The sequence below is a fragment of the Stegodyphus dumicola genome, chromosome 6, assembly GCF_044657685.1.
Source record: "Stegodyphus dumicola isolate Sdum_Otavi_A_Nest chromosome 6, ASM4465768v1".
Classification (NCBI taxonomy): Eukaryota; Metazoa; Arthropoda; class Arachnida; order Araneae; family Eresidae; genus Stegodyphus; species Stegodyphus dumicola.
The window spans coordinates 62,852,664-62,879,237 of record NC_140773.1 but is presented as its reverse complement, the minus strand read 5'-3'; the positions used below and the strand labels follow the sequence as shown (position 1 = coordinate 62,879,237).

The following is a 26,574-nucleotide window of genomic DNA, read 5'->3' as shown; positions in this document are numbered from 1 at the left end:
TGAAAATACAAAACGAAACAAGAAAAAAAAAACCTATATCCTACGCTGCTGAATTTTATCTGGAAAGATTCGCTGATTTTCAGAATAGGCTAAAATGTTCGAAAGAAAGTAAATTTTAAATTCTAAGTTATAAAAACTCAAGTACATCAAAAAGAGCAGGGTTTTTAATGGAAGATGAATCAACAGAAAAAAGAAATAATTCCTGTTTAAATACAGCTTTGCATAGATAATTTCAAACGGCAACACAGATTAGCCTGAAGGAATTTTAGAATGTGCAAAACTTTCCTGCTAACTTGTTATTTGTAGCAAAACGAAGTTGGCGATTAGTGAGCGATCAGTTGCCAAACATGGTAACCCATACGAAGAACAAACTCTCATATGGATTTGGGATGATGTTTATCTTTTATTTCTCCTATAGACTTCCGACACTGTGGAAGTGTGTGTGTTTCGCTATCCAAAAGCGGATAGATAGCACCGATTTGTGTTCTTGTTTCTGCTTTTTGGAATTTTCAGTTTCTGCACTCGTTTTACTTCTCCCGCAATTTTATTATACAGATCCTTGCAAGGAGGGCAACGGACGAAAAGTAAGTGTAAAAATTAAATTAAAAGCAAATTCTGTATGTTGGGCACTTGAGTAATTCGAATGAGTTATATTATTAGAATAATATTTCGCTTTATATAATTTATATTAAGGAAGTTTTAATGAGGTAACTTCCATTGTTCTCCATAAATGCAGTATTTTGTTAAGAACTTTCAATTTCCTTATTTTCACTTTGTTTCCTTTATATTTCTGCAGTTAATTGAGCTAAATCTCCGTCTGTATTTGCATATGATTAGATAAAACTTTTAGATTTCTTAATCCGAATAGCTAATGATGCATAATTTAATAGTTTATTTTTGTTGCTGTTTTAAAATTTATGAAGCATTATCAGGTTTTTAATATGTAATAAGTAGTTGCTATTATGCTTATTTTTAAATACATGTATGATGCCATGTCCCTTTAAATGCACTAATTTTATATCAGTTTTAGTTTTATTTTATCACTTAATCTGGAGTCCTTTTCTTTAGTTAATTAACTGCTATCAAAGCTATGTAGGACTCTTAAAAACCTTTCGGGAAAATTAATTTCATTCATGATATCTGCATTCTAATTTTAAATAGAAGATACATTTTGCTAGTATTAGGTGGTAAATCAGAGGAAATAGGTTTGAGAGAAGTTTCTTTGTTTTTCGTCCTGTTTAATACTTGTTTTAAAAATTCTTTTGTATTACATATTCGTTTTGAGCTCACGTCACCTGATTCCATTCAAAGACGTTTAATAATCAGTGATGCCTGAATAAGCAGAGATTTTCGCAGACCATTGGGCGTTTTCTTTTTGGATTGTAGGCAAATCTGCATCGTCCCCGAAAGTATCGTTAGTCTTCCCAAGCCCGTTTTAAGGCCTGAAAAAGTTCACAAATTTTAGGAGGTTTAATTTGCTTTTTCAGTTAATGTTCGCTGATTTTAAAAATGAAGCTCACATTAAGTGATTTTATTTTTAAATAATTAATAAATGAACGAATATGGTGCCTTCAATAATGAATGAAAAATGGAATTCGTATTTTATAAACTAATTTCTTTAAATGCCCAGAATATTCTATAAATACTGAACTTCACGTGCTTCAAAGGAACTTAGGATTTTCGAGATTAGATTTTTGTAAAATTGTTATTATTATTATTATATTATCATTTTAAGTAATAATTTTTAAATAAACTTTTTTTTTTAAGTTTCGAAAATAATGTAGATTAATAATTGACATGAATAATTCAACTGGCTTTGTAGAGATTCCTACCATATGTACATTTTCCGTCACGAAGTGTGTAATTTAATTCCGATCTTCCCTTATCGAATTCCAGATGATTTACATAATAGTTTAATCGTGATTTTTATGGATCATCATTAGAATGGTTGATCTCGTAAACTTACACCTGGCTGTTTATGATGTTGATTTCGGTGTAAATAAATCAGGATTGGAAATTATTCTTTTCTGAACCCGCCACTGACTAGACGAAGCCCATCAATGTGACTTCGTTTGATTTTCTGTTTAGTATCAATGGCACAGCTAGGGAAGCAGTTTGGCCCAGGCGGCACATTTTTAGGAGGCGAAATGTGATTTTATAATATTGGGCAGTCGAATCAAAAACAGGGATTTTACACCAGAAAGAATATTCAAAGAAACCACTGAGATATTTCAACAACTTGATGTTTTCTTACTCTATTTGGACCTTTTTAATGAAAAACACTGAATGCTTACTGAAGTATGATCGCAATGACATCTGTTTGGAAGCGTTTAGAGAGAAGTGCGTTAATTTTTTATTTCGTGTAATTGTAAATGAAGACGAAACAGAGATGCGGGATTCAGTTCACTTTAGTGTAATAGTTTACTCTAAAGTAGTCTCCAGAGTACGGTTCCGGATATCTGAATATTATTGCGAATGTTTCCCCACAATTTGCTTAAGTGTTACTAGTTGTGTTAGTTTTTAGAACTGCTGTAAAGAAATTTTGTTGTTACGAATACTGCAAGAAATCCTACTATATTATCTACAGAACAGCAGTTGGAGTAATGGAATAATAGACTTCTACATTGTCATGGAAGATTCATGATTTTACAAACAGAAAAGAATCAGCATAGTATTTTAGAAAAGTTGAAGTTTTTTTTTTTCGTAAAAAAACGTAGAGTGTTAATTTATTTCCTTGCATTTCGTTTTGATATTTTGTAACTTTTTAAGCTACAAAGAGCAAGAGGGGCGGCTAAAGCTTTGGATACCTAATTGTTTAGTATAGTTACGTGTGTACTATAGCATAGTATGAAAGAACGGAGTATCCTTAATATCATATAACGTGCAGACATTTGTATTTCTTTTTAACATCATTTGTGATGTTTTTTCTGGCTTTTATAAAATAAAATAAAATTATTTTCACAGTTAATGATATTTAAAATCTCTTCTGATCGAAGTAAACAAGGTATTGCATTTGTCCAAGGTATAAGAGCTTTCATGAATCTTCAGAATTTTATCGGTATATCGCTTGCACTATGAACATTTACAAACGATATGCACTTAGATTATGTTATAGGTTGCGATACTTCTCGATGCAGTAAGATTAAGTAGCATGTATGGTATTGTTATTGCTACTGGAAAAAGATCTTTATAATTCCTATTTCATGTGCTTATGATACATATAAATGACTAGTAATTTTTTTGGGGGGGGCATTCTTTATCGTTAAATATTTCAAATCATAGGCATTTCAGTTTTGTGACACCTTAGAAGTGTTAAGCTGAATTAAGTACATTGGAATTCCCCAGTTTTTCGTAACTAAAAATAAAATATACTTCTAATGTGTAAGGTAATGTGTTGTGTAGTCTGTCTGAGGCAATTACATGTTTTATTTCCTTAAATATTAACCTTAGACTTCTATAAGCGGTAGATTTTTCTCAAGATAGAGAATACTTAAGCACAATTTCAAATACTGTGAATGGGAAGTTTTCTGTTAAGTATAAAACGTCCGTAACACATAAAGCATTTATGTGGTCTGTGTAAAACAAAATGTTGAAATTAGTAAACTGTTCGTTAAGTTAAATGCAGAAAGTTCTATTCCTTTTTGTGCCAAATTCGTCAGAGTATGCTTAATACAATATTTCAAGTAATCTGTTGTGAATATAATAAGGAATAATGTTTTGTCTGAGATGGAATCATTAATCTCCAAACGAGCAAATCTGTAGCTTCACCTTAATTTGTTAAAAATATTGAATTGTGTTATTGACAGAGTCATTTCTTCATGTTTATTCGTTACATACGTAGAAAAATGATTTAAATCATGTATATTCTTTAGAGTTGTGTCTCAACTCTCATCTCTGCTGCATAAATAAGTTTATGTTTGCAATATGGCAACAGAAGATAGAAGTGAAACGTGAGTAGGTATTTCGGTACAAGAAGGCGACTATCATATTCGAAAAAGAAAATGCCGGTATGAGATCCATTCTGTGGTAAATTTTAAGAGCTAAGCAATTTGTGCGTTGTCAAATGTCGAGAAATTTGAATAATGATTTTTGGAATAAAACAAAATGAAAGTATTTTTTAAATTATTTAACAAATGATATCACATTATGTTATCGAATTATCTCTAAATTGTCCGCAGAATGTCATTTTGAAGTTGTTGCCGGATTTATTGTAACTTAATATTAAGAGCCATTTGATTGTAAATAACATTGAAGAAGTGCAAAAGCAACGAAGTGTTGCCATCGAGGTCATGATTTAATAAAGTTAATGATCAGTGTTCCTAAATAATTACTGGAAATTTTAATGTTTCCGCATGCTGAAAACTATCAATGCTGTTGGTAGGTAACACTGACAAAAGTTATCCAACAACAGAAAGCAAATAAATAACATGGTTTTGTTATGTTAATTTTCTGCTCATTTCTTAACATCCAGACTTAGTTTCGGATTCTACAAATCTCTCCTCCCTCCGTCTCTCAAAAACCCACAGCATGTGTCGACCTTGGCATTATCAATCATGTATTAATTGTGCCACCGACGTTGTCATTGAAAATATCCTAGTAAGAATGGCCGAGGAAAATTGAAACATCCGAAGCGTTACGCTTTATGATTATGTTAAACTTTTATTGATTATTTTAATGATTTTAACTCAGTGCTAAGCTTTCGTCGAGCTTCCAGTATTTAGATCGATAAAGAACGTTTTCGATTTTTGAAACCGATAACAACTTTCCTTAGTCAGTTATGCAATTTGCTGCCTAATTTTCGTGCGCTGAACTGTGCCAAAACAATTACCGGTGATGCATTAATCTCAAAATTAGTTTCATTTTTTTTTCGTAGTTGTGTATGTTATAGAAATAAATTATTTATTCGAAGTGTTTTATCTGCAGCAGATACATTTTTAAGTTACTGACCGATTTGTGCATGTTAGGTTAGCGATGAAATCGTACTTTTAAATTACAGATGCATTCTTTTTTTGATACATAGTCTTAAATATTAAGAGGAAACACTACCAGCTTCATCACTGAAGGTGCAAATGTAACGTTATTCAGCTTCTGACCGCATTTAAATGCCGCCAGGTGAATTTTTCAAAAAGAGAGGTAGGTAGCCTAAGCAGAAATTTTTTAGATTTCCTTGAAAGTTTCGTACGTGTAAAAGCTTAGAGTAAAAGTATTTTTTAAAGTTAGAAATATTATTCTAATAATAATAATTTTTATTATTATTTGATGCGAACTTTTTTTTTTTACATTTTATGTTCAGTGTATCTCAAAATTACGCATTGGACTTAACTTTTGAGAAATAATTTCATTCCACATATGGCATTAAAAACAAGTATTTTTAGAAATTATTCAAACTTGAAATTAAACACGAAGTTGCTTAGGCGTATTGCCAAAAATTCAAGTATTTGAATTTTTAAAATTTGCAGTTCCTTTTTTTTGAAGGGGGATGGATAAAATGTTTTTCTTCTTTTTTTCCAAAAATCAGTCATTGCTTTAAAAAATATTATTATTTAATTTGTATTTCTAGTAGATTTCAGTTTTTTCTAGAGCAGGAGTGAATGGTTAAAGTGACTAAAAACGATGACACATATTTGTGCCATTTAATGCTTTTGTAGTTTGATATTAAATTTCAAATTTTGTTAATTCCTATACCTCCAACATGGTATTTTGTTTAACCATTTGCTAGTGAAAGGGGAAGCTCCTAAACTTGCTCATATTAAGTTTGTGTAACCAACAATTATGTATGGCGTGATATAATAAAGAATGTTCCACTTCTTAATCACATGCGCCCCGCAACGGCCGCTAAACACTGAAGTTCCGACCTGGGTTTGATTCCAGGCGACTGGGCGTTTTCGTGATTTTTCCCCATGTGTAACGTGCATATGAGCCATTTTCCCTTAGAAAGCCCTCCAAGAAGGCATCCCTCACGTAGGAAAATACTCCAAGTGTGCCTTGCCATAATCAGTTAAACGAAACCAGATAAAAATTAAACGAAACTAAACCAAGGTTCTTAACCGGTGGTACGCAAGAGGAAAATAGGTGGTACTGGTACGCAAAGTATTTTTAACTATTAAATTAAAAAATTAAAACCCCAATATCCTGATTCAGTTTTTTTCTCTAACACTCGTAAATTTATGCTATCTGATCTTTGTTCAAGAGTGGTGGTAGTAGTACTTTGTAGTGGTGGTAATAAACGTTTTCAATTTTTGTTTAGATGGTACGCGCTAGACCGAATGTAACTGATCTTTCCTGGTTTCTTGTAATCATGTAAGCCATAAAATATTTCTGCCTGAAGTAGCCTGTTATTTCATAATATCAGAAAAAACTGTCGTCTAAGGTTTCTCTCTTCCTTCCCCTTCATTTGGAATACCTAAGTACCAGTTGCATCCGTATGTGTTTACGGGATATCTATTCAAAGGCGTGTGTTACTTCATGTGATACTTTTCTGTTGCGTCATGCGAGTGTTCAAAATTCGGGTTGATATTCGAAGAACGTAGCCTGGGCAACAACTGGCTCGAAAGAAGGGGGTTTGGGAAGGGAAAAGGAGGGAAGTCCTTTCTCGTAACGTGTTTTGTTTTGTTTTTTCTTTTTCATTTCAGCTTAAGATAGATGTAAACGCACCTGCGGCAATTATAAGCAGTTGAGTGATTGAGTGGCCGACCGTGGTCGAATTGACCTTGAAGGGATTTGACGGATTCTCTCCCTCAACTCCTAATCAAAACATCCTAGCTATATATATTTTTTCGCTAGCATTTACAATTCGTTTTAAACTGATATGGTAAGCGGTCTTTTCTTCCGTCATGAAAGTGGGAGTTTCTATTTGAATTATAAGAAAAATTAATAATCATAAGACATAAATTTACGCAAATTCCTATTAAACGAAATTCATCCATAGGAAGTTATCCTGTAAAAAAAACGTCAGTGAAAAGTTGAACTTGTGTCGGTTAAAAGTTTAATTGTGCCGAATTTTACAAGTTCAATTGAGGTGCTGCTGCTTTGTATGTACAATATGTAATTGTGTAATACTCATCTTCTTTCTATGACTTTTCTAGAAGTTCTCGACCGAGCTGTGACTGCTTACTATGACCACAAAGTTTTAAATAGTTGCTGCATTATTATCATTATTATAGCAGCTGTCTTTAAAGTCTTTAAATATAGTCTTTAAAGAGTTACTGTCAATAAATTTAATTCGTATTTACATTTAATGAAATTAGAAATACGCCCAAGTGATGACGCTATTGAAGGTATATAAACCTAGTTCTCCGCTTAAAATAAGTGTTTGTTATATATATATATATATATATACTTTCTTTCTTTTTTTTTTTTTTTTAATTTGTATTTGTTGGATTTCTGTTATAATCTTTTTGTAAGCTAGCTCCAGCTATTTTAATAATGATGTTATTCTCACATCGTGGAAAGAATGTTAAGTGGCATTTTTAACTGATAAAGCTAACACTCACTTCTTGATCGGATGGAATTTTGAGATAACGATGTAATGTTCTGTTCTGATAAAATATTTTTCAAAGAGATGGGGAAAAGGTCTGAAAAGCCTTTGACTTCTCTTTTTACATTAATTTATACATTTTATGCGAAGTAAAATCCAGCAAGAATTTCAAAGTATTTATCAAAGGAATTATAAAATAATTAAAAAGGGGAAAAAAAAAAAAAACCAAGATACTGTACGTTTTCAAAAACTTTGTCTAAAAACTTCACTTACAAAATATGAAAATTATTATCACTGGTATTTGTTGCAATCACGTTTTGACTAGTTAAAAACCAAAGAATTTTCGAAAATAGTCGAATTGTTAACTTTAGCTTAGGATGCACTTTGAGCGGAAAAAAGTGCAATCGGTATATTCCACGTCACATGTGAAAGCAGATGTAAGCTGAAAATTGCATTTCATACATACAATTTTGATGTAAAATTAAAAAAAGGCCTAAAATAAAGTAGGCAGAGCTTGCATTTTAGGCAGAGCTTGCTGAAGATTGACAGAATGGTTTACCTTTGGAATGAACACCTTTCTGTTTATAAATAATGTGTATTCTTGCAACATTTCTAGGTGATGTAACGCTGAAATAACCGATTAGGTTTGGATATTCCCGACGAATGCTTTCAAAGTATTTGAAATGTCTAATTCAAAGCACATGTCTGGCTGAGAGAATTTCTTTTTTTATGAACTTAGAGTTTTCGTGTTTTTATTTATTTATTATTTTGTGTGTGAGTGTGTTTCTTGATCATAAGAATAGATTATAAGTTGGAAATAATATTTATTTGAAGAGATTCGAATATTTTTATCTTTTGAAATTTAATGGTGTGGTTTTAATGCACGTGCATTTATTGAAAAATAAATAGAATTCAACTGCAGTATAGCATGATTTCAAACAGAAAGTGGTCAATATGTATAAAATCTTTTCTGTGTTGGAAAGGCACTGCTTCGTATTTGTTCTTATGTTGACTTGAAATCAAGATTTTTTTTTTCGTTTTGTCTATTTGGCTGCGCATGTTTACGTCATTTATATACCTGTTGAAGATGCAAAAGTTGCTTGAAATTTATGTTTTCCTGGAACTCGTATAATCGATGCAAAATAAAAGTTTTCCTTTTTTTTTCATCTGTACAGAAATATTTTCTTGCTTTTTTTAAAATCGAATAAGAAATTTAGCCATCAATATAATATTTACTTCTAATACTGGGCCTACCAGCGGCCGAGTGGTTTAAGTCGCAGAACACTGGCAGTTTAGTTCGGAGTTCGAATCTCGACGAACGGGCTGGCAGCAAGAGCGTTTTCGTGATTTTCCCGATGTAAAACGTGTATTTTATAACGTTGTCTTCAGTTTTCCTTAGAAAGTCCTCCACGAAGGCATCCCTCCTTCTAAACTAGTGTTGGAGTGCTTTGCGATAATCAAATGAACCAACTAATAAATCTAATACTTATTTTACAGAGAAACCGTATTCTACTTTTTCCGGGTGTAATGTGATGATAATGAAGTAAAATATATGTCTGATACTGGCAGGGAAGAAAAATATACCGCAAATGCTTTCTCGAATATCTTTCCAGGATTACAGATTGCAAAATACCCCCCCCCCATTGACCGAATGGGTAAGATTTCTGAACACGGTAGCTCGACTCGGGATAAAATTATAACTAACGGTTTGGCTGCATGGGGTTTTCGTGATTATTCCTATATGTAACTTGAATACGAGCCAAATACGAATACCACCGTGGAAAAGTTTTTGGTATTCAAAATTATGTAACTTGAATACCAAAAATTTATCCACAGTGGTATTCCTTCCCTGAGGTAGGTATCTTTAATTTACTTTGCCGTTATTAATTAACCAACAATTCATTTTAAGAGAGGGGGGAACTCCTAATAAGTAGGAGTATTTAATTCTTTCCCGAAATAAGGAAAATTTTCGAAGAGCGAAATCTGAAGCTAATGAAGATTTTAATAGCAGATTTTTCTTAAGCAGCAGTTTAATTTGTGAAATTAAATTATAAAAATGTGCATCGTTGTTCTGTGCGTGTAAAGGATTTTTCATTTATCACTTTTTTTAGGTCTTTAAACGAGATAAATACATAAGTTTTGAGTTTTATTGCTTATTTATATGTCTATTTTAATGGTACGTAGTTTAATGAGATTTGTTCTATCCAATATATCAATACGTATTCCTTTGTAAGTTTTGTAATTTTTAGATATTTATTTATTTTTGGCTAACTAAAAACAACACTCACTTATTTGCTTATATTGTTCACTTATTATTTTTACTAACGTGATTTCATTTCTCTTGATTTTAAAAGTAACATAGTGATTGTTTTGGTGAAATGCTTGGATTTTATCCATCGTGTGTTGACTTAAATTGACTTTCTTTAAAATCAATGCCTGGAGTCAACAGCCTCTGCTGAGGCGTTTTGTAGTGAACTTTTGTTATGCGTTCAGCGACCTTAAGGTAAAATGTTTTGTAAGCTGTTAAAGCGCGTGGGCTTCTGTGCAGAGTTTTGTCGAGTGTCGGGTGTTCCGGAAGGTAAGACAATGACGAAGACAAGACCTTTATTTTCTTTTTCACTGTTTTTGTGATGCTCTTTGACAAAGTTATGAAGAGCAGTCATTGGTTACAAGTAATTTATGGTGTCAAAGAATAACAGAATGGTTATATTTGAAATTCTAAACTGGAGAATGTATTTATGAATTTATGAATTTTCGAAAATACCAGTTATTGGATTTTTTATTCTTTAACATTATAATTCTTAGTAGTAGTATGTCGTAGTAATGACAGTAGTTATAGCGTTGTTGGTAGTATATTTCATTTTCTGAATTTACGATAATATTTGAAATATTTTAAAAGTGATTTGCCAATTTAATAAATATAGTTCTGTTCCGAATTAAAAAAGGGACTGCCATTAGAATTGAGTACGTCATGTCTAAACCGTAACTGTCAATTAATGACCAGTTAAAATAATTCTATTATACTGTTAGTTTATCTTCGTGACAGTTATGGCAGGGAGCTGGGGATTCATTTATAATTGTATATGAGCTAATCTTCCTGTAATAAACGATAATGTAATAATGCTCATGAAAGTATTCCTTCAAAGCAGATTGCTTTGAGTGTTGTATCCTAATCTACAGCAGGAATTATAATGTTTTTAATATTTAATTTTATTTCGGAATTCTAAATTTAGAACACATTTCTTATTGGTAGACTTAATTGACTACGTGTAATTCGTTTTAAACTGCGAATGGGAAATTTTATTCAAAATGAATGGTGGAAGTCAGCAAAATAGGGTAGAATATTACGTAATGATTTTATAATATCATAAAAAAGAAAGAATAAACAGGTAAATACATATTATGGAACGGTTTTCCTTAAAATCTGCAAACTGATGAATTTAATAATGTGAGGTGAATCAATGATCGGACAATGATTTAGCAAGAGGTGTGTGTAATTACGGTAACAGAGGACTGTGAATGTACTTGAAATCTGACATTATAAATTAAGTTATTAAAAAAACTGCATGAGAAATGCGTTGAACATCTAATTAGTAATGTTGAAACATTACAGAGAAAACTTTGTTGAAAGAAATAACTGTTAATATATGTTTACTGTGGTGCTTTAAATGAAATGGAAATATTTTGCGGTTTAATTATTAAATGATTTCATAAAGTAAATATTTATGAAATAATGCATCTACTATATATCGTTAGTAAAGAATGACTAAATAAAAATTAAATAAAAAATTTGGAGAATTATCAGTAGACATGCAAAGTGTGGCTAAAAACCAGGAAATTATACCAAAACTTACTTTAAAATGCTATATAACATACAATTTCAAAACGTAATACAGACATTAAGAAAAAATTCTTCATAGCTTCGCTGAAGTGGGATTTATTTATTTCCATCTGTTCGTTTTTTAATCTTGTTTTTGGAGACTTTTTCTGCTGAAGAGACTTATTTTTCGTATTGGCCGAAGTGGGAACAGTTGAAATGAGATAAAGCCCACCATTTGAGATCTGAATGTTAGGAAACATTCACTTTTAAGCTGATGTTAGTTTTATAGAAAAACTCTGTTGATTTCCAGAGAATGTAACGGAATCCGTAAAGAAAATTTCTGCTCTTACCACCCACGCCATTGTCCTCCAGACGCATAGCTTATATATACCGTGGATCCGCTGACCGCAAATGCCTTACTTCACAGACGTATTTTATTCGAATGAAAAGCACCTGGGTTCGAGAACAGGATCTCGAGTTACGAACAATCAGGTCATCGATGTATGATTTTTCATACCTGCTTTCATGTAACCTATGATACAGAATTGACATTTGGGAATTTTCGGAAACATTGTTTTAATATTTTCCGTTGCTTGACTCGCATTAACAAAGCCTGACAGAGCAAGTGAATTACAGGACCGTGAATTTGGCTGGAGTAAGTTATGGCCAGATTGGATTGGAGGCGGAGTCTTTGAGGGCTTGTGGTTCTTGAAAAAAACAAGAAAGAAGTACAGAAAGAGCAAAAAAAGGCGATTTTGAAAGAAATATCTTCAGAAGAAGGGGAAGAAAGAAAAATGATTATAGTTCTCTGATCCGTGAAATTTATGTAAAATAGGGTATGTTGCAAGCTTTCACATAACGATATCGTCCTGGTAAAGCAATATTAGGCTACAAAATAAGCTGCCATGCCTTGTTTTAGAAACATTTTGAAACGTAGATCACAGTAAATCACATTGGACAAATTTTGAATGAAGCAGACGCCCAGTGAGTCTCAAGAAGTATTGAGTTGCGGTTAGAAATATGACGATGGCTCCTAAATATAATAAATAGTCTAATGTTATTATGGAAGGAAATACCGCATACAAGCAATAACCACTTTGTTATCCTTTTCGACTTATGCTGACCCAGTAACGGCCGAGTGCTAAAGTTGCTGAACACTGGTAGTTTGACCTGTTTTCGATTCTAGACTGATTCCATGGACGTTTTCGCTGTTTTGCCCATGTTTAACGTAGATACGAGGCAGTGGTTTTAGACAGTCCTCTTGGAAAGCATTAATCTCCCTAAGTAGATAGCTCTAGCGTGCATTGCCGTAATCGTATAAGCCAAATCAAAACATCTACTTACCCCGCATTCTCTTCTTTGTGCATATATAAAGTTAACAGGTCTCATCTATTTTATGTCTTTAATATTATATTTATCTTTTTTGTTTTAGCTTTAGTGAATTTTATAAGTTTTAGGTTATGAACTAATGCACAAAGTACTGTTATAGTATAGTTTAAATAAGCAATCATTTGAGGTCCATGAACGAATTATTCAATTTTACATTAACTACTGTGGGAAAAATCATTTTGGTTTACAAACATTTCGGTTGACGAAAGGCCTTCAAGAATTAATTAAATTCATGAGCTGAGATTTCATGTATATGTATAAATCAGCTCCAGTGTAAAGTGAATTTTACTTAATCTTATTTTTTTAATAAAACTCCTCCGTGTACAAAATGTATCTGAAACGCACCGAACGCTTTCAAAAAAAATTCCACAAAATTCTTACTGACACTCGGATATATTGATGACACTTATCGAAATTTTCTCTATATTCAAAAGATAGGATTTTTAGATTTCCGAACAGATTTCTTGATTTGTCTATATTTATTCGGCTAATCATATCCCAATAAAAATTCGTAACTTATGTAGAACAGATGGGGCGTGCAGTTAGGGCTTCTTGATCATCCAATCCAGTTTATAATCCTACACAGTCAGGTTGAGTGAAAAGGTCTAAATCTGTCACGAGGAAATTAATCGTTTGCATTCAAAAGACCCTGTTTGTTCCTTCATGCTTGAAAAGCTGGAAGGCCTGTTAACAAGTCCTTTGCGGTTGCCATGCACAAGAGAAATTCATTAATAACACATCATTAGATATGATGTGACGATGCCAATGAATTCACCTCTTGTTACCATTCAGTGTTCAATTTAAAGAGTTCTCAATTTCTGTCCCGTGTTCCTTAGTTCGTCACGATACTTGCTTAGACCAGAGGTTTAAGTAAATCGAATAGGCAAATGAGATGTTGATATTTAAAGTAAGTCTACTTAAAGCCTGTTCTATAAGTCACATACAGTGGCAGTGTACGTGTATTGCAGAAGTGTAGAAACGCTACTGAGAAAAATCTAGCTGAGTTTAGTGACCTCCGAATTTATTGTAGATTTGCTTAGAATATTATTGTACTCAACCTCATTATCATAGGTAGCAATCTATTGTAAACTTCTGACGAGAAGATTTCAACTTTTAAGTATTTCAATTTTAGTTTTGTAACACAAGCCATGACTAATAAAGTTTATGTTAAGTTTAACATTAAATTTTATCTTCTGTTAATAATTATAGTTAATAATTATCAGCATACCAAAGCCATGATTCGCCAAACAGTGCAGTATACGGATAAGTGTTAGGGGTTTATGGCATATAATTTATTTTAGAGCACAGAAATTGTAAGTTCAAATTTAAATTATCATTATCAATTTTAATATGCGATGATAGTGTAACGTAATCTGCGTATTAATGTTAAATTATTCTTTAGCTAATCAAGTTTTTTTTTTTTTTTTGGTGTGTATGTGTATCTCTGTGTTAAGGAAAACAACCTGTGGTTCGTGGCAGTAAACTAAACATGAATGGTTCGAGCAGAACAATAAAGTTTTCTTAAATTGGTTTGCTATCCATCCCTACCCGGTCGATATGACGTAAATAGTAATCGAAAATTGTTCGGTTGTGAACTAGCAATTATAGCTTATTTCATTTGATCAATGATAGATCCATTACTTCATTTTAAAATTAATCAAAATTTAAATGTATAACGGCGTTAATTTTGTAGAAATTCATTTGGAAACATTTTTTGAATTATTCAGTATATTCGTAGTATGATATATAGCAATTTTAACCAGAATTAAATTCCAAAATTTGAAGTTTTTTAAAAAATGTTTTTTCCTGTAGTTTTAGATTCTTCGGCCTTTAAAAATGATCATATTGGGAGAGCAATAGCGAAAAGTTGTAAGTCAGAAAACTTTCTTGGATATGCTAGAGAAAATTTTAAAATTACGCTTCACTAAATTGCTTAACGACTTTTAAATCCGTTTTAAATTTCTAGTTGTTATGTATTTCAAACTTTTTACTGTTGAAATTGTACTTAGTACGAAATACCATGATCATATCAAGGAAAAACTGTAACTGAAACTGTTCCTTTTCTTAATTGAGCGTTCTAATATTCCATTTATTATATTCTTTTCTCTCTTAAGCATATTTTGAAAGCAGTACAAATAATCAAAATGTTAAAGGCTCGTTTCCGGTTTTTTTAATCGACTGTTATTCTTTCTCAAAATTTTTAACGTTAGATCATTCAATATCTCTTGAAATACGTTGAGAGTAAATGAGATAATACATAACATGGTTTTTCCGTCTTAAATGCGTTTTATGGGCAGTAAACCTAAACGAACCATTATAGATTCATTTATATTTGCAATGGTGTAATGATGCAAATCTTTCTAAGAAGACTGTAGAAGATTCTTGACAATTTTGATCTTCACTGGAGGTAATCGCTTTGTAGAACATGATTATATGTGATGTTCATTATTTTATTTACTGTAACATCTCATGGCGACCAGCCGTAAATCATCCCACTAAACTTTATAGATATTTGTGGGAATATTGGTACTGTTGTTGTTCCTAATTATTTTTATCTGAATCTACTAATACAGTCCTCGAATTTTACAGTGAACGAAAGATAAGGGCTTAAGCCTTGGAAACCCCATAGATGACTACAGTTCCCAAAATAAAATTTTTCCCAGAATCCTTCGGAGAGTTGGATCTGAGAGTCTTCCACCATTATTATCCTTCCACCAAGCTGTCGAGAGTGCTTTCGGCTATACAGTATTTTAAGTGCCGTCATGCCGAAAGACATCATATACATACTTGTAGAGTCATTAAGTTTTTTGAAGCAGGAGACGTGAAAAATGTGTAGTGCCTTCACCGGGACTCGAACTCTGTACCTCTGGAATATGCTTCCAGTATACTTCCAATTACACCACGAAGGCATGGGGAAAAGAAAGAGAAAATATATACTTAGAAACCATTAAAAAAATTCCCGTATATCTGTGCCTTCTTTCTTATTCGAATCCAATCCAAGCTTACCACGATTTTAACAAAGTGACGAGAATATAGCTAAACATATAGATAATGACCATCAGCAGTAATTATATTCTTTAAATTACCCATCTATACAGCAGGCCGCAATCAGAAGCCCTGTTCATAATAGTACTTTGAAGCCTCTTGTGGGACTAGCTGGATGTGATAAGTATTTCACTGTATTTTTAGATAAATACTGGTAATTTTCAGAGATGGTCGCCATAAGAGATTTCATTGTATATTATGTAAGGGCATGATATGAGAACGTTAATAGATTGGTGATAAGTTCACAATTTCAGCTTCAAGACTGATCAAAGTTTGGTATTTAGATTGAAATTGGTTTTATAGGTTAGCTCACAATTGTAGCGGGCCTTTCCATAAAGAGAGGAAATATTCGGGCTATGTATTTTTTATAACATTGGAATGCTGTTTGATCATTTCATCTATACTGTTGAAAATACTGATATGACAGATCCCGAATTATGTCCCACTTTTTCTCTCGTTAATTTTTTCGAAATATCATTTCTAATTTTCCTTTCTTAGAGAGCTTTATTAGCTAAGTTTGGATTTCGGAGAGCTTGTATATCGGAGCGCCAGTGATCTTAATCTAAAAATTTCAATTTCTTTTCCCAATAAATTTCGTGAGAAAATGAAAATATGTAATTTTTTTACGCTTATTTATTTAAATTCCGCTTGACTGTGACACGAATTGATAATTTTATCCTGAATTTCAAAATGTAATGTCGCCTATAATAGTTGTTTCATCTATTTCTTAGGATTCTTCAGCTAATAAGGAAATTCAGCATAAAACGTTGTGTACGTGTGGGAATTTTTTCTTGTGTTTTCCTGTATCTTAACTGCAATCTGAGAAAAAAATGCTCATCTTCTTAATCTCAAACAATAATGTGTATTCGTCTTAGGTAACCAAATTGATTTATTATTTCTATCTATTGAGTATTGCTAGAAATTTTCTGGACATTCCAATACCGGAAGGATGCGAAAAAAAATTAGAAAAATTCTACAATAGCCTAGCGAAACTAATCACTTGAGTTCCTTTGTCTTTTGGCCATTTATTCCTATTGAATCCTTTTTTCGTTGTCAGTGAAATTTTTTATCATGTCCTAAATGTTACAGTTTTAGTTCTTCCCCACTAGCAAGTTGGTAGTGACGCTTCTGATCAAACTAGTTAAATGACCCGGATAAACACTTCGTTGCCCAGCACCGAAAAAAAGATTGCACACTGGTACTCATGTTTTACTCCCTGAACAAGTCCTGATACAACCTGATTTTTAAAATATGTAGTAAAAATCAGAAAAACGTACACATTTTTATAAAATAAAACGTAAATTTTGTTTATCTTTTGGATTCGCGAAGCTTTTGGAGGTAAATCTTGTATCTTGAGTAGTGACTAGAGTTGCGAGGTAAGGTAAAAAACCAGTTAGGTCACTCTTAACTCTCCAGAAATGGAGACAAAGGGCGTAAGTTTATATGCAGCAATTAACAAGGTACGGTTTTCTTTCGTATTGAAGGAATTGGATATTATTCAGTTTGCCGCGGTTTATTCGGATTTATGTTACAATTACGTATTTTTCTGTTTGTTTCCATGATGCAGCTTTTGTTCGAATGTATTCAGATGTTAATGAAAATAAGAAAACAAAATGTCTTAAATAATAATAATAATATATGTGCATGTGTATATTTATATATATGGAGAGAAATACGGGTACAGAAGTATTACCTTATTATTAAAGATATTTTCATTTATTTAGCCACAGTGCTTTTTTTCATGCAAACAGTTTTTATTTTTTATGATTGCTTGACCAAGGTTGAATATGTAATGGATTTAAATGTTTTTTTATTGTTCAATGTATAGGTATGTAAATATTTATGTACAAATATATATAGAGAGATAGATTTTAATGCTGGAAAATAAAGAAAAACATTTATATCCTTTACATATTCATACACGTATCTATATTGGAAAAAATTAAATACATTACATATTCATTATGCACTAGTATGCAAAACTTAAGCAATTTTTTTAGTTTTGGTTGCAATTCCGCAAAACATCAATTGAGAGACATGCAATTCATACGACAGAGGCAAGATATAGTACTTAAAAGATAAAGAAAGTATAGCAACATAAAAAAAAAAAAAAATGAATAGGAGGCATACACTACGGAACGAATAGAAAAAGGCTTTATTGACAAAAGGGCGCTGGTACAAAGAAACAAACAAAAAACTGGCTGTCCAAGAGGAAGAAAAACAAACAAAACCCATTAGTAACGGATAAAATGACCTCCCTTAACTGCAATAGTTTTGCACCGTCTGTCGATACAACATCAGATTATCCAACAGTTCTTGGGTAAGAGTTCCCCAAGAGCATTTGGTTTAGTTGCCTGGTGTTCTCCGGAGGGTAAGATCATGATGCCAGGCGTCTGCCTAAGTATCCGACACATGTTCAGTGGAATTTAAATCGGAGAAACACACTGGGGAATCCATTCGGTGGATGTCTTTACTTTCCAGGAGACCGTCAGCAGCCTGAGTCCTGTGTGGCCTCTGCCATCCATAAAAACAAAGTCGGGACCAATAGTACACCGGAAAGAAGCATATGGGAGAGGATATCTTCATCACAGTAACGATCTCCAGTAGATGACCCTCTGCCGAAAATGTGGAGCTTCATCCGTCCGTTCATCATAATGCCTCCACATACAAGTACTTGAGGACTATCCCGACTTTCTCTGATATTTCTTTCCCTGATGTTTGTGGGATGAAAGCATATCCCTCCCTCTCTCCAGATCAACTGCCGCCATGAATCTTTTGTCAGACTAGAAGGATCCGTATCAGTAAAGAGGACATAACTCCATTGATGAGGTGTCCAGTCGTTGTCTTCTCTAAACCACTGTTAACGGTGCCACCAATTGGCTGTTGTCAGTGGTATTCAGCGTTCAGGACGGCGAGCGAATAGGCCATCTTTATGAATTCATGTAGCCGCAGTAAGCCGGGACGCCTGTTGATATGCGCAACTGTTGAACAATGTTTCCCGCTATCTGGTTTCGATCTCTCTTCGACTGCAGGACGATATATCGGTCATCAGTCACCGTTGATTTCCTTGGCTAGCTGCCATCACTCTTTCTTACAGCTGTACTTGTCGTTTGGATAGCTTTCCAATTTCGTGAAACACTTATCAATTCGAAACTCTTGGGCGACAGACGTCAAACTACGACCCTTTTTAAACGCGCTAATCATTCGACTATGTGTAAAGGCAACCTGATGTTTTCTTATAGCCATTCTGCACGTAAAATTTCTCTTACTAAAAAAAAAAAAAAAAAAAAAAAAAAAAAATGCCTGGAAATGCTTTTTTTCTAGGTTTCATTACGCTGCGCCCTCTGACGCTTCATGTTTGGCGTGCCCTGAGGTACCTTCTGATGTCATGGTGTTGATATATGTATATGCATCGCCTTTCGTCTGAGTTGGCTTTTCATTGTACTGATCGGAAAAAGCTCTTATGAGTACTTCTCGGTAGCATCACCAACAATTGTTGAAATCCGATCGTGTTTCGTCCCTCTCGCATATTTGAATGAAATTCGATCCAGTTGAATCCAAAGAAAAATTCAGTTTAATTTCTTAATTAATTCATATTAATCCAATTTATAGAGGCAAATAAGCCTTGTTTAGGTTATGAAGAGTATTAAATTATTTAAGGTGTATGCACAAATAGTATTCAAATACTATTTTCACGAAACCTTGTAGCAATAAACCTCCACCAAGAATGTGGTACTTCTATCCATACAACTAATGAAATCGTATGATGTGTCTGAAGCAGCAGGACCTAAACCACTCTTTCCATGTTGAGTTTTAAATTTAGTATTAATATTTACAAAACTAGCGATTCAGGACATTGGTTTTCAGTCGTCTTATTTATAATGCTCCATTAAAAATTTATAAATAAAAATGTTTGTAAGTTTATATTATAGATTTTAAATCTAATAAAATGCGCAAAATAACAACTTTTCGTGGTGCATTACAAAACCAAGCATTTTACTGCTCGCTAATTATGGTTTCCTGGCGGCTGTTCGAAAGCCTGATCATCATCTAAAAAATGTAGTACATAATCTGTTGTAAGAGCACTAATATCTCTTTGTATAACCGTAATTTGTAATAGCAAATCGCTGCGTTCCAGAATAATTAATATTTTCAGTTTGTTGTATTAATACTAAATCTACGTAGTTAAAATGTGATGTTTATCATGATAAAGATATTTAAATTTTTTTCCTAAATTAAGAGTAAAAGGAAAAGAACTGTCACCCATGCATTACTAAGAAAACTTTAAGCCCAAAATGTAAATATTCCAAGAAAATGTTTACTTGCAAAATTATCGATACTATATTTAATATAATCCCAATTTGAGATTCCAAAAATCTGTGCGATACTTTTTAAGTATCTCAGCAGTTGTTTTGAAAGTTACCAACTAAATTAAACTATGACCTAATCTAAAATTAAGTGCAGTAGTAAGTGGATCTGCGGGGTCAGGTCATTGATCTAGCACCTCTCAAACGTTGATGACGCTATTTTACGTTGATTCACGGCAGAAAACTGAGTTTAATACTTTCATCCGGGTTTTAGCAGCGTGTAATTGATTTAAAGTTCTTTGTCTCCATCAGATGCAAAGTATAATTTTATTCTTAAATGCTCTGATTTTGCTGTTGTGTTTGGATTTTTACTTGGTAATAAACATTGCCGTTCACTCGTAGGATTTTCTCATAATACCTATATCTGCCATCTTATATTTTTCTCAGAATAAGTCTTTTTTTTTTTTTTTTTTTTTTTAATCTTCTGCTCGATACAAGTGTGTCAATAAACTGGATTGCTTGTCAAGACAGTGTCACTAAGTTCATTAGAAGCCCATACCCCATTCTTGGTTTAATTTCTCGTGGTGTATACTGACTGTAAATTTTTACCCGAACCATGCCTGATGCTCATGTAATTTCTTTCATTATCTGATTTTCTTCAGATATTTGTTATCAGTTTCTGAAAGCCAGCCTAATCCGGGAACAACGTTCTGTGAAAGGAAATAACCCCTTCTGAACTTCACAAACTACCGCTGACATTTCATAAGCCATCTCCAACATTTCCTCACATTGGCTAGTTCCGGATACATTTAATGATGTTCTTAATTGATGTTGCTTCCTGCTGTAATTACATAGTTTCCTTTATGAAATTAATAAAATGCTGAACATCGTAAATATTATTCACTTGCCTGGAGGTTCTAAGACTATGCGATGCCCTGGTACATTGCTGTTTCTTTTATTAGTAAAGCGCAAAGACACTGAGGTATTGTGCTTAATCTTGTTTTGTTTAATGCTGTATTTATTCTGGCACAATATTTGTTATGCACCGTGTTATTATGTGCTAAGAAGAATAATAACATTGTTATGTTGATAATATTGTTCCATCTTATTACACACTAATTTGACGGTATAATGCTCTTTAAAGTAACAATCTCCAAACGTTTTTGCTAGTCCTCGCTTTCAAGGATATATTAACATTTTATCGGTCCTTTCTACTTTTAACATTATTGTGACAGGACGAAATGAAATGCTGATGTGACTTTCATGTCGTTTATTTTATTATTTTTATATTACTTACATCTCATCTTGATTTTGTAAATCGACATAAATACAGTATTCGTGGAAAATAGAAAAGATAATAAATTTTCTGTATTGGAAATGCCGATTTTTTAACGAATGAAAGCATTCTAATAATAAATTTGGCCACAACTTTATTATGTCGAAACGATTTAATATATCATGTAACATGGCAGAGAATTTACTCCCATAACAATGGCACGAAAAGGAATTTTAAAATAACTTATAAACATGACACGTTTACATAGAACATAGTGTACAGATGAGGTGGATTGCATATCCGTATGACATAGAAACTGCAAAGTCACTGAGCATCAAAACTTAGAGAAAAGAGAGAAAAGTCCCTCTGACCAGACTAGCCTCAAAATGAGGGGAGAAAGTTACGTATTTATTATTATTTTTTTTTTGGTTAGTTACAATGATACATTTTAAAATACATAAAGAAATAAAACTTACTTCAAAAAGTAATTTCCACTCCCTAACATATTTAAAAAAAAGCACTAAAAATGAAAACGCCATTTAAATTATACCTTAAAAACTTACATCAAAGTGAGAGGCTTCAGTTTAATAACACCGCTACAGCTAATTTCGTTTCGATTATTTCCATTTAATGAACGTGATATACGATTATGTACGTTGAATGATCGAACAAACATGAAATACAATCAATGCATTGTTCCTGCTTTTCTTAACAGCATTTAACCAGTATTCATCAACTCGTTGGTATTATAATTTTGTTCTGGTTTATTTTTTGCCATAACATTAAAGAACTCTCATGAGTACGTTATCAGGACTACTATTTCTTCTTATTGCCTTTGCAAACATACTGAATTTCTGAGTAAGAACAGGGAGTTTACTTAAAACTATGTTCCTGCAAATGTAGATCCGACACAAATGGGAAGGGTTTAATTACCCTTTATTCTTCACACAGTTTACAGACTTTCCCGTGCTTCCGGATACAAAGACCAGTACTTATGGTCTGAAACGTAAAAATAAGAACTAAAACTAGTTAAATTTAAATAAGAGCTAAACTCATATACTTTACAAAGACTAATAACGCGAAAATTGGCTTTTTAATCTTTATGTATGTAGTGCGTAGAATGCGGGAAAATTACAATACGTCTTCAGTATCAAGAGGACTAAATTCTGGCTTTAAAGGCGGACAGCAACTGACTGAAAAGTGCGCGTGAGGTTGAGGAAGCCAGAAGTCTCTCTCTCTCTCTCTCTAACTCCTTCTTGGCTAAAAGCTCCAACTTAAAAACTTAACAGTTTGCAAGCTCAATTTACATAATCAAAAGTGACCACGTTTATTCTGGCGGGAAGTGAAAAATAAGAGAGGACAGTAAAGTTTTAAAATAAAATAAACGTTAGTGAAACTTAAAATCCTTACAACGTTAGTTTAGTTTGTTTTGAATTTTATTTTGTTTTTATACAAAATGGTGTATGGTTTGATTAATGTGTTGGCGCATCGGAATCTTTGAGGTTATGCGCTAGATATTTTCCAACTAACCAACTTTCTTATTTTACATACAGAATATATATATATATATATATAAAATTAACAAGCAAGGTAGTTAGTACAATCGATAGGTATTTACTGTATTTTTTGCCGTTACTAGTTTCCAAAGATTAGTATTTTACTGTGTTTAATTTAACGTGTAGCATAATTTTTCACCCTTCGATGACATTGTTTTTTAAAAAATGTTTTGAACTTTTCTTGGAGCCACAGCTCCTGGTAACTTTTTGGCGAGCTTTCTACAATTTCTCATATATATATATGTAAGATTTAAAAAATGTAAATCAAAATACTAATTTTAATTTTGCAATATTTCTTTAAACTTTTTTTAAATTTGGCTATTTTCCCCCCTTCTCTCCTAAAAACAATAATTGGCTATAGTAAATTTCTCTAAACTGTTCCATATCAAATTAATCTCTGCCACATGATTGTTGTATAACACTAATGACGCAAGCACTTGCATTAACACTTCTATGAATGAGATTTCAGTTTGGGAACTGAAACTTTTTAACAACCGACTGGAAAATTGTGAACAGAAATTAAATTACTCTAAATACAGTTTTCATCTTAGACACGTCGCTCTTGCTCGCTGGCCTACCAATATGTCACCACTGACCTCGTTTTCATCAGTTGCATAAATGTGATTAAATGCGGCTGGACCCATTACGATATGTAAATCATTTTAAGATTATACTTCTCAAGAATAAAATACAATGTGTTAAATTGGTATGCCTGCTAACATCTTGACTGCTACTGCGTTTTTTGCCACCAACTTCTAAATCATTTCAAATTCATCATTTCAATCGTAATCATCACTCATCATTCAAAGTAATTTTTAAATTATATTATTGCAATTTAATTATTTATTATATGAATGATTTTTAATTTCCTTTTCCCATAGACCCTTGTATCCAACTCGAGCCCTTTCAATGTCACACGGAACTTATGTATAGACTTCTAGTTTAGAGTGGGTGTAAGATGTGGAATTAGTTGCTTAGAGAGTTATAAGGTCGGAAAGTCTGAGGACTCTCATTTAACCTATTGTTTACAAAACTACAAAGTTGCATTAGATGTACAAGCCATGTAACTCTATATCCAAGGAGAACAATTAATGCTGATCTGTGTCCTATGTGTTATCCTGTTGTGTGAAAGTTTCATCAGACAAAACGGAATGATGGACAAAAGACGGGATTATTTTTGGAATGACCTAATAAAATAGTGATTATGAAAAAGAATGCCATGTGTTACCATAAATATGGGAAAATATTAATTTTATTATCTGCAAGCGGAATAAATTGTTGACCCGTTCTTGAAGTAAAAAGTGAGTGTGAGTTCCTGAACATATTAATGAGAATTCTAGTGAGAGGAAACACTCGTGGATATTCATTTGGTTACACCTCGATGCAGATGCATACGTAGGAAACTCTTCTCTGTTCGGAAGTTCAAGGAACTGGAAATTATATTCGAGATTAAAAAAAAAAAACTTTTCAGTTACTTAATAAAACGGAAAAAATCTCTTAATTTTATGCAAGTTTAATATACGCGATTACTAACTGAATGTAATAAATATAATCTTTACTTTTATGCTTCGTTACGTAGGAATTAAAAAAGAAAAAAGAGAGCTAATTAGTTATTTAATTAGTTCAGCCGAATGCATTATTTTAGTAATAGTAGTAACAATGTGTTATTTTATGTTAATACATAATTCATACTATGCACATACTTATTACATAATGCTATGTATAATAATTGGCTTTCCCCCACCCGTTTTAGATTTTCTTTCATTTTAGCGTTATTAGATTTTGTTGTTTAATGAGACTCTTTAGTATGCAACACGGAATACCAGAAAATACTTGGCCAGTTATTAAACAGTGGCTTTTTGTTTCATTAATTTATTTCCTGTGTTGTGTCTCTTGTTTATACCTTTCCACATATAGTATACTTCCCTTATATTATAATGTATTATCATAAACACACGAGATCTCTATGTATGATGGATGTCTTTCGTGTAAGATATGGCATATATTTTTATTTTAAAAATTGCTATGAGATCAAAAAACAGACGAAGAATTTTGTATCTATTTATTCCGCAGTAGATCTAACTTCGAACGAAACTGCTGGAATTCGAATATTTTACGTATCTGATAATGTTACACTTTTCTTTAAGCACCCGCCAGTAGCCACGCGCAGTCTTTCAGTTCTAAGTTCATTTTGTATTTGAGTCTGGCAGTTGATTGACTGGCTCCAGTAATTGATCAATTTTTAATACTTTATGATATTTCAAAGAAGATTTCTTTTCGTACAAGTAAGCTGCATGCTAAATTGTAATTTTGATTACTGGCATATTATTTTTGCGAAATGAAGACAGAGATCTGAACTTTTTTATCAAATAAAAGTGCACGATTAGATAAAAAAATGTTGTTTAATTTCCCAAATATAATTTAGGTAATTTGTTAATTTCCTTTCCTTTGAACGTTTTGTAGAGTCATTGGTTTTTCGAAGCGAGAAACATGAAAAATGACAATGCCCTCGCCAGGCTTTGAACTGTAGACGATTGTTAGCCGAACGTGCCTCCAATTACACTAAGAAGGCACGCAGTATGTAAGGAGGGAGAAAATACCTTACACTTTCCCTCCTCATTTAAAGAGGGACTAGAGAGGCGGAGATACAATCGCCATATCATGGTGCGGACTAATTTTCATTCACCCCATTTTAATTCGTGTTCTAGTGTAGAGTCATTAGGCTTATGAAATACGTACAATGTCCTCATCGGGATTCGAACTCCGGACCTCCTGATTGCTGGCCGGACGTGCAAGCAGTATACGGTCATAAACAATATTATTGCATGTCTTCGGGTAGTGATTTCTTTGTAACACTTGCGAAAACCGTATATTCTGTATTATCCAGTTGTTCCTAGAATGCTATAATGATGTCATGTTGGTCATCTCAGTTTTAAGGCGTAACCCTTCGTGTTCAGGAAATGACAAGAGACCAGCTATTTCTAAATCAGAACAATAAGACAAAGCTTGAAAAACACTGATTCTCGGCTGGGGATAGAATTATGGTTATGAACTGTTCATCTTCCTTTCTCATTGACTTTAGTGATAGTTTTTCAAATGAAAAGAAAACAGACCGTTTTCTGAACTATTTCTGTAAAATTAAAGAAATTATTGATGTACCTAAAGAACTAACATTAACTTCAGGAAACAAACAGCAATTCCGTATCAGTTTTTATTAGAGTTGAAGAAATATTTAATTTACCGTAAAATAAAGATATGCATAAGAACGAACTTGTGAGAGTGGAAACTTGGAAAACGTAAAATTTCTGCTCAAATGGTAAATTTTCTTTCCCTTTTTACATCAGACATTCCTGTGTATTAAACCTGAACGCACATAAGATATTGCATTTTCAATTTCATTTGACGTATTTAATATTTCTCATAAATGTAGGCAAACAATATGTGGTCTTTCATAAAAACAATTGTATTGTGTTCTTTATTTAAAGTCGTTGCAGTTATTTTCTTTTACGATTTTGTTTTCCATTTAATTTTATGATCTTTTATTCAAAATAAAATCGTTTTTCGAATTGGAATATCTATCAATGGCATTCGGAAGGGAAGCAATATATTCTGTTTCAAATGTACGGAAGTATTGTACAGAAGTTTAGTAGTTTGCTAAAAATCTAAGCTATTGTTTATTCAGTTATATGATCAATAGTTTAGAG

General features: G+C 32.6%; 1 protein-coding gene across 5 annotated transcripts in view; it reads left to right on the top strand.

Annotated features, from left to right (window-relative positions):
* The window catches only part of LOC118201834 (uncharacterized), a 277,211-nt gene that overhangs the window by 90,453 nt on the left and 160,184 nt on the right, over window positions 1–26,574 (top strand). Inside the window, exon 1 of one of the 5 annotated variants that reach the window (XM_085818398.1) lies at window positions 406–584. The exons of the other annotated variants lie outside the window; for them this stretch is intronic. The gene's annotated coding sequence lies outside the window, so the exon portion shown is untranslated. Of the gene's footprint in view, window positions 1–405; window positions 585–26,574 lie in introns of those variants that run through there. 5 annotated transcript variants of the gene reach the window in all.